At 31.1% G+C, this 12525-nt stretch overlaps 1 protein-coding gene across 7 annotated transcripts in view; it reads right to left on the bottom strand.

The window, feature by feature from the left end:
* LOC128855135 (platelet binding protein GspB) overlaps window positions 1-12525 on the bottom strand; it is a 247314-nt gene that overhangs the window by 201749 nt on the left and 33040 nt on the right. The window lies entirely within an intron of this gene.

Here is a 12525-nt window from a genome sequence, read left to right as displayed (position 1 = left end):
TTGAGACTTGTAAAATAGACAGCTGTAGTATGCAAACAGACAAGCAATGTAAAGATTTCCATCAATCAAAACTATTATTATTATTATTTTTTTTTTTTTAGTTATTCAGAAACAAATATGGATGATTAATTTTACTGGTGCCGCCAGCGCTTTGAAAACTTTAATTGAATTCCCATGGGAGCAATGCACTTTTTCGCAAATTTGGTATAAAATGTATGCAAGTCACGCATGTCTAAAAAAGTATACCAAAATAAAAAAATAAAAATTATTTTGTTGAGGAAGGAAACTGTGAAATACATTGCTAAATAAGCGCGGGTAACTAAAGGGTGATTTTTTAGTTATTATCTTTTTAAATAGTTGGTTAAAACAGCTGACACACGTTTCGTGTTTTGTTTCACTGTCAAACATCTTTAGTTTGGTCTACAATTTAATCATGAATCGTCTTACAAACGAACAACGCTTGCAAATCATTGAATTTTATCATAAAAACGCGTGTTCTGTTAAGAAAGTTTATTGCGCGCTTCTTCCATTTCATGGTCAGTTTAATCGACCCACTGAAGCGGCTATTCGAGCTTTTGTGACTAAATTTAGAACCAAATTTACATTATTGGATATCAAACCACCAACACGCTTACGTAGAGTTCGAACTGAAGAAAATATCGCAGCTGTATCGGCCAGTGTTAATGATGACCATCAATTATCGATTCGTCGCCGTTCGCAGCAATTGGGCCTCTGTTACTCAACAACGTGGAAAATTGTGCGAAAGGATTTAGGTGTGAAGCCTTTCAAAATACAGCTGGTGCAAGAATTGAAGCCGAACGACCTACCGCAAGGCAGAATTTTTGGTGAATGGGCTCTTGGAAAGTTGGCCGAAGATCCACTTTTTTATCGAAAAATTGTGTTCAGCGACGAAGCTCTTTTTTGGATCAATGGGTACGTAAATAAACAGAAATGTCGATTTTGGAGCGAAGATCAGCCAGAAGAATTGCAAGAGCTACCAATGAATGCAGAAAAGGTCGCAGTTTGGTGCGGTTTATGGGCTGGAGGTATCATTCGACAGTACTTCTTCAAAGATGCTGCGAATCGTAACATAACTGTGAATGGTGAGCGCTACCGTGAAATTATATCCAACTTTTTTTGCCTAAAATGCAAGAGCTTGACTTGCATGACATGTGGTTTCAGCAAGACGGTGCCACATGCCACACAGCATGCGTAACAATGGACTTGTTGAGAGGCGAGTTCGATGAACATTTTATTTCACGTTCAATTGTGTCCTGTCAATTGATGATGTCTATTCAGACAAGCCTGTTTCAATTAACGCATTGGAAGACAACATTAAAGATACCGGCTGAAACATTGCAAAGTGTATGCCAAAATTGGACTAAGCGGATGGACCATTTGAAGCGCAGTCGCGGTCAACATTTGCATGATATTATATAATCTTCAAACATTAAATTATATAGACTCTACTATCGATTTAAATAAAAATTGCATCAATTTTTCTGAATTTTACGTGTATTTTTTTGAAAAACTTTCCTATAGCTCTTAAAAAATCACCCTCTATTAAATAAAAATTCAAAAATATGTGTTACACTTTTTTGCCTAGAACAACTTTAGGGGCTAGCTCCAAGAAAATTTTCTGTTTTTGCCATCCTAATCCTGCAGGGAAAAACAAAACTAGTATGGAAATATTCTAGTTCAAATACTAGCATTTAATAGAAGAAAACATACTGGTTCGTTATTGACTAGAATAATACTAGTAATAAAGTAAGCAATTTATCTGCAAAAGAGTTGATTTGTTTTCTGAGGTTAGGGGTAGTCAGAGGACCGAAAAATTATGATTTTCAATCATTTGTTTTTGCTAGTCAATTGCTTTATTTTACAAAAAACAAAAAAATAAAAAAATGCTTGACTTTACCAAAATTAAAAAAAAAACAAAAAATTGATAATTGTAAAAGTTATCGCCGTTTGTGTGGAGCCCGTTTCTCCAGAAGTCCTTTGCGGCGATCATCACAAGTCCTTGGAGATTCATGTAAAATCAATCGAACAAGAGAAATTAGTTTTATCAATAAATAATCTCAGGCACAAGATCGGAAGGAATGGCCTTCAACTCCTTCCTCGCATTCTCTTTGATCTCCTCTATCTACTGAAATTTCCTTCCACGAAGTGGTAACTTCAACTTGAGAATCAAAAAGAACGGGGCCATATCAGGTGAATACGGAGCTTGCACGATGGAATTTACTTGGTTTTTGGTCAAATAATCCACCACAATTTGGGCTCGGTGCGATGGCGCGTTATCATCATGCAAAATCCAAGAATTGTTTGCCCACATTTCCGGCCGTTTGCGACGTGCAGCATCTCTCAAACGCTTCAAAACAGATAAATAATATTCTTTATTGACTGTCTGACCTGATGGAAGTTACTCATGGTGCACTACGCCTTGGCAATCGAAGAAAACATTCAACAATATCCTTACTTTTGAGCGGCTTTGGCGCAATTTTTTCGGTTTCGGCTCGTCTTCGAAGCGCCGCTCAGACGATTGTTGCTTGGTTTCCATGTCAAATTCATAGACCCATGTCTCGTCGCCAGTAATTATCCGTTTTATGAAGTTTGGATCACTTTGGGCTTCAGGCATCATCTCCTCGGCAATTGTCTTTCCGTGGTGTTTTTGCACGGAATTCAGGCCCTTCAGAACGAGCCTGCCTGTAACGCTCATATACGCTCTCATACCCAAAAAAACAACCACAATGTGTTGGGCTCTTCCATATGAAATGCCAAGTTCACTAGAAATCTCTCTTAAGCTGGTATGACGATTTTCAAGCACGATTTCTTTCACGTTCTTCACGTTTTCATCGGTGTTCAACGTCGATGAGCGTCCGTAAGGAGGCAAATCTTCCACCACCGTACGACCACTTTTAATGTCTTTATACCACTCGTATGCTCTTGTTTTTGATAATGCTTTTTGCAACATTCCCGGTACTTTTTGATCATAGGGTATACATTTTTATCCTGTATTTTTTAAATAATTAACTTTCATACAATATCAAAATATATGTATGTAAATATGTATTTTAATTACAGTATTTTGTTTCAGAATCTATAATAAGCTTTATCAGCGCCAAAGAACCAGAAATACAATTAAAAGAACCACTTGAATTACATATAGAACGGGTTTTCCACCAGTGCCATTGCCGAAAAATGCTCGCACCAACCGGACATATAAAATATGCAATTTCAAGAATATAAAAATTTAACCAGCATTAATTTTATTCATGTTTCCGAAGTGAATATCTTAAGTCTGTATATCTTTATTGGTTTTTTGAAATTAATTTTTTAATTTTTCTTAATTTTTGTAGGATTTGCTATAGTGGAAGCTGAACCAATTTTTGAATGGAAGGGGTTACATATCGTCCCCTTAGTATTAAAATAGCCTATAAATTTTTTGATGTTTTGAGAAAATGAATTTCAAACTTTTTGTCGAAAGTAGATCTCACTCAAATCTCGTTATGTCTGTAAATATTTATTATTTTTGACTGACGTTTTGACCCACTTTGTGGAACTAGAATTTGACCAAATTTTGACCACATATAAAATCGACGATGGAGATTCCAAAAATTCAATAAAAAAATAATAGCCTATGAGCACATAGGCTATTGTTATACTAAGGGGACGATATGTACGTCCAGAATTTTCAAAAAATCGATTTTTTTACAGATTATTATTCTTTATAGTTTTAGGCGTATTTCTGTAGAAGTGGATTGTAAAAATTCCCCATAGATACAAAGTTACGGTAGAAAATGTAACTGCCCGACGAGAATTAGATGCGCGAGTTTCACCTCGAGTGAAAAGCACTTGAGAGTTTAAACTCGTTTTTCTCGAAATTACTATTTCCGGCACGGTCTGCATGATAACTCATAAGCGGTTTCTTTTTAAATGTTCGAAAGTGTTTTCTCTATTGATTTGATTTTTGATACTTTTATTAGAAAAATTTATAAACATAATTAAAGTGTGGCATTTATGACGTAAAACGAATACTTTTTTTAAATGCCATAAATTGCAAAATTTTTCGAAATTCAAAAATCCGACTCTACAGACTATAACTACAACTTTATTTTACAAGAATTTTTTTAACTTTTTGCAGATCCATCAACATTTCGAATAAAAATGATGGAGACCGTAGAGCAATTTTTTTTTTTCATTGTACTTTGGATCGTCATTTTTTAATACTAATTTTTGTAAAGAAAAATTAAAATAAACTTTTTTATAAAATTTAAGTACTAATAAACAATGCATAACATTTTTTGTATACTTTTTTAAATTTATTTCAATTGTTATCCCCTCTAAAAACAGTTTTTCTTTTAGCGCATTTTTGGCGCTGCTGGACGTATGTAAGCCCTTAAACCAATTACTGTACTTGAAAAAATTTAAAAAAAACACCGAATCTCCTTCACTTTTACTATGAAATAAAATATTTTTAAACGTGGGAATGGAGTGGAATGGTTGATTTTCATATTTTAACTAGTCTGAAACTGGTGATTTTACAAACTTATTGGACCAGAATTTGTTGGCTAGTATGAACTGGTATTTTGCCGATGCATGACCGGACAATAGAAATTTCCAAGACAACGCCTTTTTAAAAAACACCCTTGCTAATACTAAAAAAAAACATGAAAAAATAAGCTGGTTCTATTTTAGTTCACAACTGGTATTTTTTCCTGCAGGGAAGCTGCACAAATACATACATATGTATGCACGAGTATATGTGAAGCAGCATGTTTTGCTTGGATAAGTATTTGAAGTATTCAGGGTATATGCGGCTGCTTTTAGTTTTATTAATTTAAAAGTGCAAAGTATTTTAGGTGTCGAGGTGCCTTTCTGAAGTGTTTGGAATACTTTCCTTGCGATTTAAATATGTATGTATGTGTGTATATGTGGATACACGAGTTTATGTATTCAATAAGGTAAAGAAGTTACGTACATCCACATGCATGTAGATATTTCACCTACATATGTATGTAAGTATAGTACATACAACGCTTTCGTTCACGCGATTTTCACCGCAACAATTTATATTTTGTAAACAACTTTTCTAATTTGCGCATCCAAATCATATTTCATTCTTTTTGTTTTCATTCTTTTCAGTTGTATAAAATCTACTGCTACAAAGCGGGATTTTAAAAATATCTAAAGTATTCTTGCTTCATTGGATACGCTTCAAAACAAAAACACACGCATTTTGTTCATGCAAAATAAAATTTAAAGTACCGTCTCTCATCAATGGATTTAAGTCATCCGATCGAGTTTTTGCTGCGCAAATTCACTAGTTTTTATAATTGGCGCGTACACTTCTGTTAAGTGTTTGGCCGAGCTCCTCCTCCTATTTATGGTGTGCGTCTTGATGTTGTTCCACAAATTGAGGAACCCACAGTTCTAAACCGATTCCTGCCGAGAGGCGACCGCCATTAGCAAAAAACTATTTTCTATTATTTCGTGTCTTAGACCGGGCTCTACCGAATGGTACTCACGCACCAACATATTCGACTACGGCGGTCGCGTTTCTACATGGCGACACTTATTTGAGAACTAGAACTATTTTCATATCATTTTCGACATTAAAATCATTCTATATTTACATTTGAATAAACCCAAGAACTCCGTAAAATTTGGAGAAATCAATCCGAGGCTTTTTAGAGAGCGATATTTCTATCAGTATTAGATTGTTGATGAAGAGAATTCGAGCGACAGAGCAACATTTTTTTAAAAGAACGAGCATTTGCTAACCCCCGATGTTAGCTCATTACTTTTTCAATAAAGTAACAAATCGGGTGAGAGGTTAGTACACGAGCGCTGGGCGAAGTAATGTACATACCTATGTGCGCTATTATTGCCATTAACGATTCAAAACTGTCGAAGTCTTTGTTTAACTCATGTTCAGAATTAAAGGCGCAAATAATATCAGCCCTAAAATACAACGCAGAATAGCTGTTGCCATTTAAAGCTGCTTTGGACCAACACATATTTCTTCATGATGACGACGTCGGAAATAGTAGTTGCTTTCGATTCGACAGACACTAAGCGAGTAGTGGATAATATAAAAACGTACTTTGAATCGAGTGTTGCATATTTTTTGCACTGCTTTATTTTCATTTTCACCATTTCCATTGCTTTTCAAAGCATCCTTTCAGAAAGTATGCAAAATGTAATCAAAAACATATTCCTACCTATGCTTGGAAGCACTGGTCTAAGCATGTTGCTTGTGAACTGTAGGATCCTCCATTTGTGAAACAGCTTCAAGATGCATACCACAAATAGGAGGAGGAGCTCGGCGAGACACTCAAAAAGGTTGTTGTTGTTGTTGAATGGTCGAATATTTCTTTTCAAATACTCCGAATTTTCCAACCCCTGCTTTCGTCTGATATCTTTATTTTTTTTTTAATCAGATCTATTTCGTGAGATCTAAGTATAGCAGCAAACATTTTATCTCTATGTTTGAGATTTCATTAACTTGCTGTACGAAAGGCTTACCGAAAGAGCGAAGACCTGGACAATCGCATTCCTTCACCGCCTCCGCCTGACAGCTTCGACGGATGGGATTGAAAGGTAGGTTGAGTCTGGCCCGATGAACCCCTACCTTCTAATGATCTGTAAGAGTTGCATTAATATGTGAGATGCACGGACGAGAGCATCCTAAAAGGGGGGTGCACGTGCAATAGTTAATTGCTTCCACCATCCTTCGGCTAAAGAATATTAGTGCGAAGCAATGAGTGTTTTTATTGTCTTGAATGGGGTAGCAACTACCACTGCCTCTGTTGTGTCTAGTGCTGAACCTTTTCTTGCTAGCTCATCTGCTATCTCATTAACCTCTATATTTTTATGACCAATAGCCCATCTCGGAGTAATTTGTAGCCAATAACCAAGCAATTCTAGTTCCTTTCTACACTATAAAACTAGTTTGGATGAAATGGAATTGGAATCTAAGGCCTCGAAAGCTTTTTGGCTGCCTGAAAATTTAGCTACTCCAGCACCAATTCCTTTGTAGTTTTTTAGTGATTTGCATTTTTCTCTGATTGCTAATAGTTCTGCCTGGAACACACTGGCATAGACAGAAAGTCGAATTGATTTGGATAATTTGAGTGGCTCCGATTAGAGACCTGCTTCCACAACACAGTTCATTTTAGGACCGTCAGTGTAGATTTTGATTTCGAATCTACCAATCACCTCCCCTTTCCTCCGTCTGGATCTCGGTGGAAATGTAGGCAAAAACGCAATGTAAAGTCTTTGTTGAAGTTCATGTCGGGAATTGTGAAGTCTGACTTGGTTTTGAGCAGTGACGGTCCCTGTAGGAGAATCTTGCTGTGATTAAAAAGGGTACTAATTATATATACATATACATATATACTAAATATATTGATTGCTCAGAGATGCCATAAAACTGTAGGTCTCTCCATGTGTAGGAAAAGTTCAAGACGGGAACATCCTTTTGTTAGTTGATGGCCGAGCTTTTCTCCCGATTTGTGTTGCGCATGTTGATGTGCATACATATACACATATGTATATACATCTATGTATATATACATATGTATCAACATATCAATAGTACGTAAATGAACTTGTCACATACACAAATGTGTTATTGTCAAAGTGGCCTTATGAAATCCAAGGTTACACAAATTGTTCCAACTCATTTTCCCAGCGCAGTCCTCTAACCATAATTGCAACCGCTGGAGTAAACAAAGTGTTATGTTGTACATACCTATATTAGGGTGTATGCATATGTATGGTGTCATTATATTCGCTCGTAAAAGTTTGCGTGTAATTTAAAACTCATTTTATTAAGATGGCTATCAAGTGTCGCTTATGTCGTTATCACAATTGTTTATTCACTGCAGCACACGTACACACTTTCATATGTTTACTTATATATGTGTGTGTGTACTCAGCTAGGTATGGTGTATTTACCTTCATGTGGGAGTTGAAAGCATCATGACATGATACACGTGCATATGTATAGGTGCATACATACATACATACACATATGAACTGAAGTGCAAACATACTTGTAATGCTAAACGTTTTATGTATGCATCGACACTCTCAACCACTTGCTAAACATACATATTTGGCGTTTGCGCCCTACTCAGCAATAAAAATATTATATATTTGCACGCATATAAACAAACATGCATGCATATTTATATGTATATGGATATTTGTAATTATTCAAATTCGCAATCAACCAAAATGCATGTCGAGGTCTCCTTATTATGCTACTAAATCCCACATAAACGACAAATTTCAAAAATATCTATGTACCTGTGCATATACATACAGATATGCTAAATGTAAATATGTGTATTGAAGCAAACTAGTGTGACGTTTGACATTTTTTTTTGTTGTTTTGAAAAGCATCTTTAATGTCTAGTTTAGCTTTTAATATTACTTGAATAATTTTTCTTTTTTACCAGTGGCTCACTTGAGTTCGAATCAATGACAATAACCGAACGCCGACAGGCGACTGCTGATCGGCGTGGCGCCTCAACACCTCCACAGAGACGTTACTAAAAACGGATGTGAATAATCTCACTTGCAGCTAAAGTTAAAAAAAAAAAACAGAAACAAAAATTGTATATAAATGAGACGGTGGATGACTACATCATTTTTCTTTATTTTACCTCTTTGTTTCATTTCGTTTAGATATACATACATACATACGTTTTGCACTTAAGTCTCAGTGCCCGCATTGTTTAATGGATTTTACAAAGAAAAAAAAAAGAATTTATAGTTTTAAATGTTTTCCCTCTTTTATATACTATATGTAGATAAAGTTTTTTTACGAATAAGTGTTGATTTTTGTTACTTTTGCTTTTGGCTTTTGCTTTGCTTTCAACGAGTAGCCAGCTAACTTTCTCTACGCTGCGTCGATGAACGCATTTAAAATGCCAACAGCAACAACAAATCTGACGCTGGAAAAAATTAGCCACAAGGCTTTAAAACTGTTTTTTTTTTTGCTTATGATATTTTAAATGGCCAACGAATGCGGCATGATGAGTTGCGCATTTTCGACAAGGTATTTTTGTGAAATGTTAATAGTGGCATTAGCGATATTCGCGCATACGCAGACGTTGCTGTCATCAACGCATGAAGGTGTAATTGTACATTGAAATGGAATGTGCGTGGGGAAATTAATTAAAAAAATTAGTTAAATAAAATAAAACTTAAGTTAACTTAATAAAGACAAAATGAAGTAAAATAAAATAAAATAATGGGAAAAAAATAAACAATAAATAAAAATAGTTACATAAAAAATTAAATTAAATATACAATAAGAAAAAAAATGAATTACATAAAATATAAAATCAAATTAAATGCAGTGAAAAAATTAAATAAAGTATAAAATCAGACAAAATAAAATAAAATGAAATAAAATAAACAAAAATAGTTATGGAGAAAAATTAAATTAAAATAAATTGAATTAAATGTAATGGAAAAATTAAATTAAATATAAAAAAGACAAAACGAAATAAATTAAATTAAACATATAATATGAAAAAATTAAAGTAAATGGATTAATTTAAACAATAAAAACTAATAATGACATGAAAAAATTAAATATTTTTCTTCACTTCAGTAAATTAAAACAATATTAATTTAAGTACAAGGAAGTTAAATAAACAATAATTAAAGTAATTATGTAAAAAATAAAATAATAATAATAATAAATTAGATAATTACATAAAAAAATAAATTAAATTAAATTATTAAAATTAAATTTAATTAATAAACAAAAATGACATAAAAAATAAAATCAAATTAAATGCAGTGAAAAAATTAAACAAAGTATAAAATCAGACAAAATAAAATAAAATAGACAAAAATAGTTATGGAGAAAAATTTAATTAAATTAAAATAATTTAAATTAAATTAAATGTAATGAAAAAATTAAATAACATATAAAATAAGACAAAACGAAATAAATTGAATTAAATATATCTTAAGAAAAAATTAAATTGAATTAAGTGGCTCAAACTAAGCAATAAAAAATAATAATGACGTGAAAAAATTAAATATTTTTCTTCACTTCAGGAAATTAAAACAAAATTAATTAAAATAAAAGCACGTTAAATAAACAATAATTAAAAGTAATTATATAAAAAATCAAATCAAATTAAATGTAATGAAAAAACTATATATAATGTAAAATAAGACAAAAATACGTGAAAAATAAAATAAAATTAAAATAAATTAGCTAAAATGATTCTAATAAAATTAAAAAATGTATAAAATAATACAAAATAAAATGTAATGAAGTAAAACCCAATAAAATAAAATGAAATAAATCCATTGCATTTGGATTAATGCAATAAAAAATATTAAATAAAGTACAAAATAAAACAAAATTAAATATAATGTAGCAAAATCAAATCAGATATCAATAAACCAAACGAAATAAAATAAGCACTAGACAAAAATAATTACATGGAAAAATTTAATTGCAGTAAAATAAATTTAAATGAAAAATATTAAAGAAAAAAATGAAACAAAGTATAAAATATGACAAAATAAAATAATACAATATATTGAAATATAATAAAAAAATTATTACAGAAAGTTTTATTCGATATCGACAAAATTATATTTGATTTTCTGTAATAATTTTTTATTTTATTATATTTCAGTATATTATTTTATTTTGTCATATTTCATACTTTGTTTCATTTTTTTTTTTAATAGTATTCATTAAAATTTATTTACTTCAATTAAAGTTTATTGAAATAAAGTATGAAATAAAATAAGACGAAATAATATATAAAAAACAGAGACATAAAAACTTAAAAAAACACAAAACAAAATAAAAAAAGAAATTGAATGAAATCAAGTGAAATATAAAAAAATTAAGTAGTACGAGATAATAAACTTAAAATAAAATAAAAGAAAATAAATCAAGCAAATCAAATTAAGATAAATGTAAAGAAAACATTAAATAAAAAATTAATAAAAATAAGACAAAAAAAATTAAATTGAATAAAATAAAAAAATTATTACATAAGATCATAAAAACGGAAATGAAATGTAATATATAAAATGAGGCAAAATAATATATATACAAAATGAAAACAAAATACTATATTACAAGATAAAAAAAACGATACCATAAAACAAAATAAAAAAGAAAATTAAATTAAACCAAATAAAATATAAAATAAAATTTAAAAAACACAAAATACAATAAGATAAAATGAAAATAAAATAAACTTAAATAAAAACAAATGCGCTTATAAAACTTTGCTGCTAGTTGCCTTAAATAAAATAAACAAAAATACAAATGATGGCATGAAAAAATAAAATTAAATTAAAATAACTCAAATAAAGTTAAATGTAATAAAAATACGTATATATAAAAATAAAATATGTATATATAAAAATAAAATAAAATTAAAAAATTATTAAATTATTACGTAAGATCAAATAAACTAAAGTAAAATAAACAAAAAATGAAAAATACAACATAAAAAAATAAATGTCATAAAACAAAATAAAAAATTAGATAAAATGAAAGCAAATAAAATATAAATTAAATTAAAATAAACTATAAAATAATATAAAACATATAAAACAATGGATTAAAATATGGTGATGCCGGAAAGTTATCAAACAATCTCTTTTATGTAGATGACGTAAAGTTGGCAAAGGAAAACGTTTGGAAAAATTGATAGAATGCGTAATTAGCTTCTCTAAAGGTATCCGAACACCCATAGGATTGGATAAATGCCGAAAAATAAAAATTGCAAAGGGCAAAGTCATAAATGTTGAACCGGGTGTAGATGACAATACCAAAGCGAACACGAGTACAAAAGACGCCTCCACGTACTTTGCAAGACAACCCTGAATGGCAATAACCAGATCAGAGCTATCAAGTCATTTGCAATACCTGTAATTTCGTATAGTTTTCGCATAGTAAAATGGTCAACAACTGAACTGAACAACTTGGAACGCATGATGTGGACAATAATGACTAAACATATTTCATGTTTGAACATATAAATAAAACCTACATAATACAAGATAATATCAAATTTAATTATTTAAAATGGTTTAATTTAATTAAAATGATTAAAGAGTCGAAAACAAGTAGTTGCTGTAAGAAACAAGGAACGGAAAAAATACAATGAACAGAATTACGCAAACTCCCAAAATAAACGAAAAAAATGCTCAAAGAAAATTAGAATTATGAAATAGTTAATTGCAACACATAAAAAGCCGATGCTTTTATGAGAAACCGAAAGTGCTGAGAACAATTCAACGCGCAAATCGGATTAAATTCGTTAGAAATTTTTATTTTTATTTCGCTTTTCTTCTTACGTATACAAGCTATAACATATAGTAATAAAATAGTATACGCTTTTGATGAGTATTTGACAATTTTTCAACGAATTGAAGTAAAACGAATTGCCAAATTTAGCAGCTTACGCTCTTGTCAATTGGTTTAACTTTGTGCAATTGGTCACAGTGAAAATTACACACTTC

This window comes from Anastrepha ludens, chromosome 2 (genome assembly GCF_028408465.1).
Source record: "Anastrepha ludens isolate Willacy chromosome 2, idAnaLude1.1, whole genome shotgun sequence".
Taxonomy (NCBI): Eukaryota; Metazoa; Arthropoda; class Insecta; order Diptera; family Tephritidae; genus Anastrepha; species Anastrepha ludens.
This window is presented reverse-complemented; position numbering and strand designations above follow the sequence as displayed.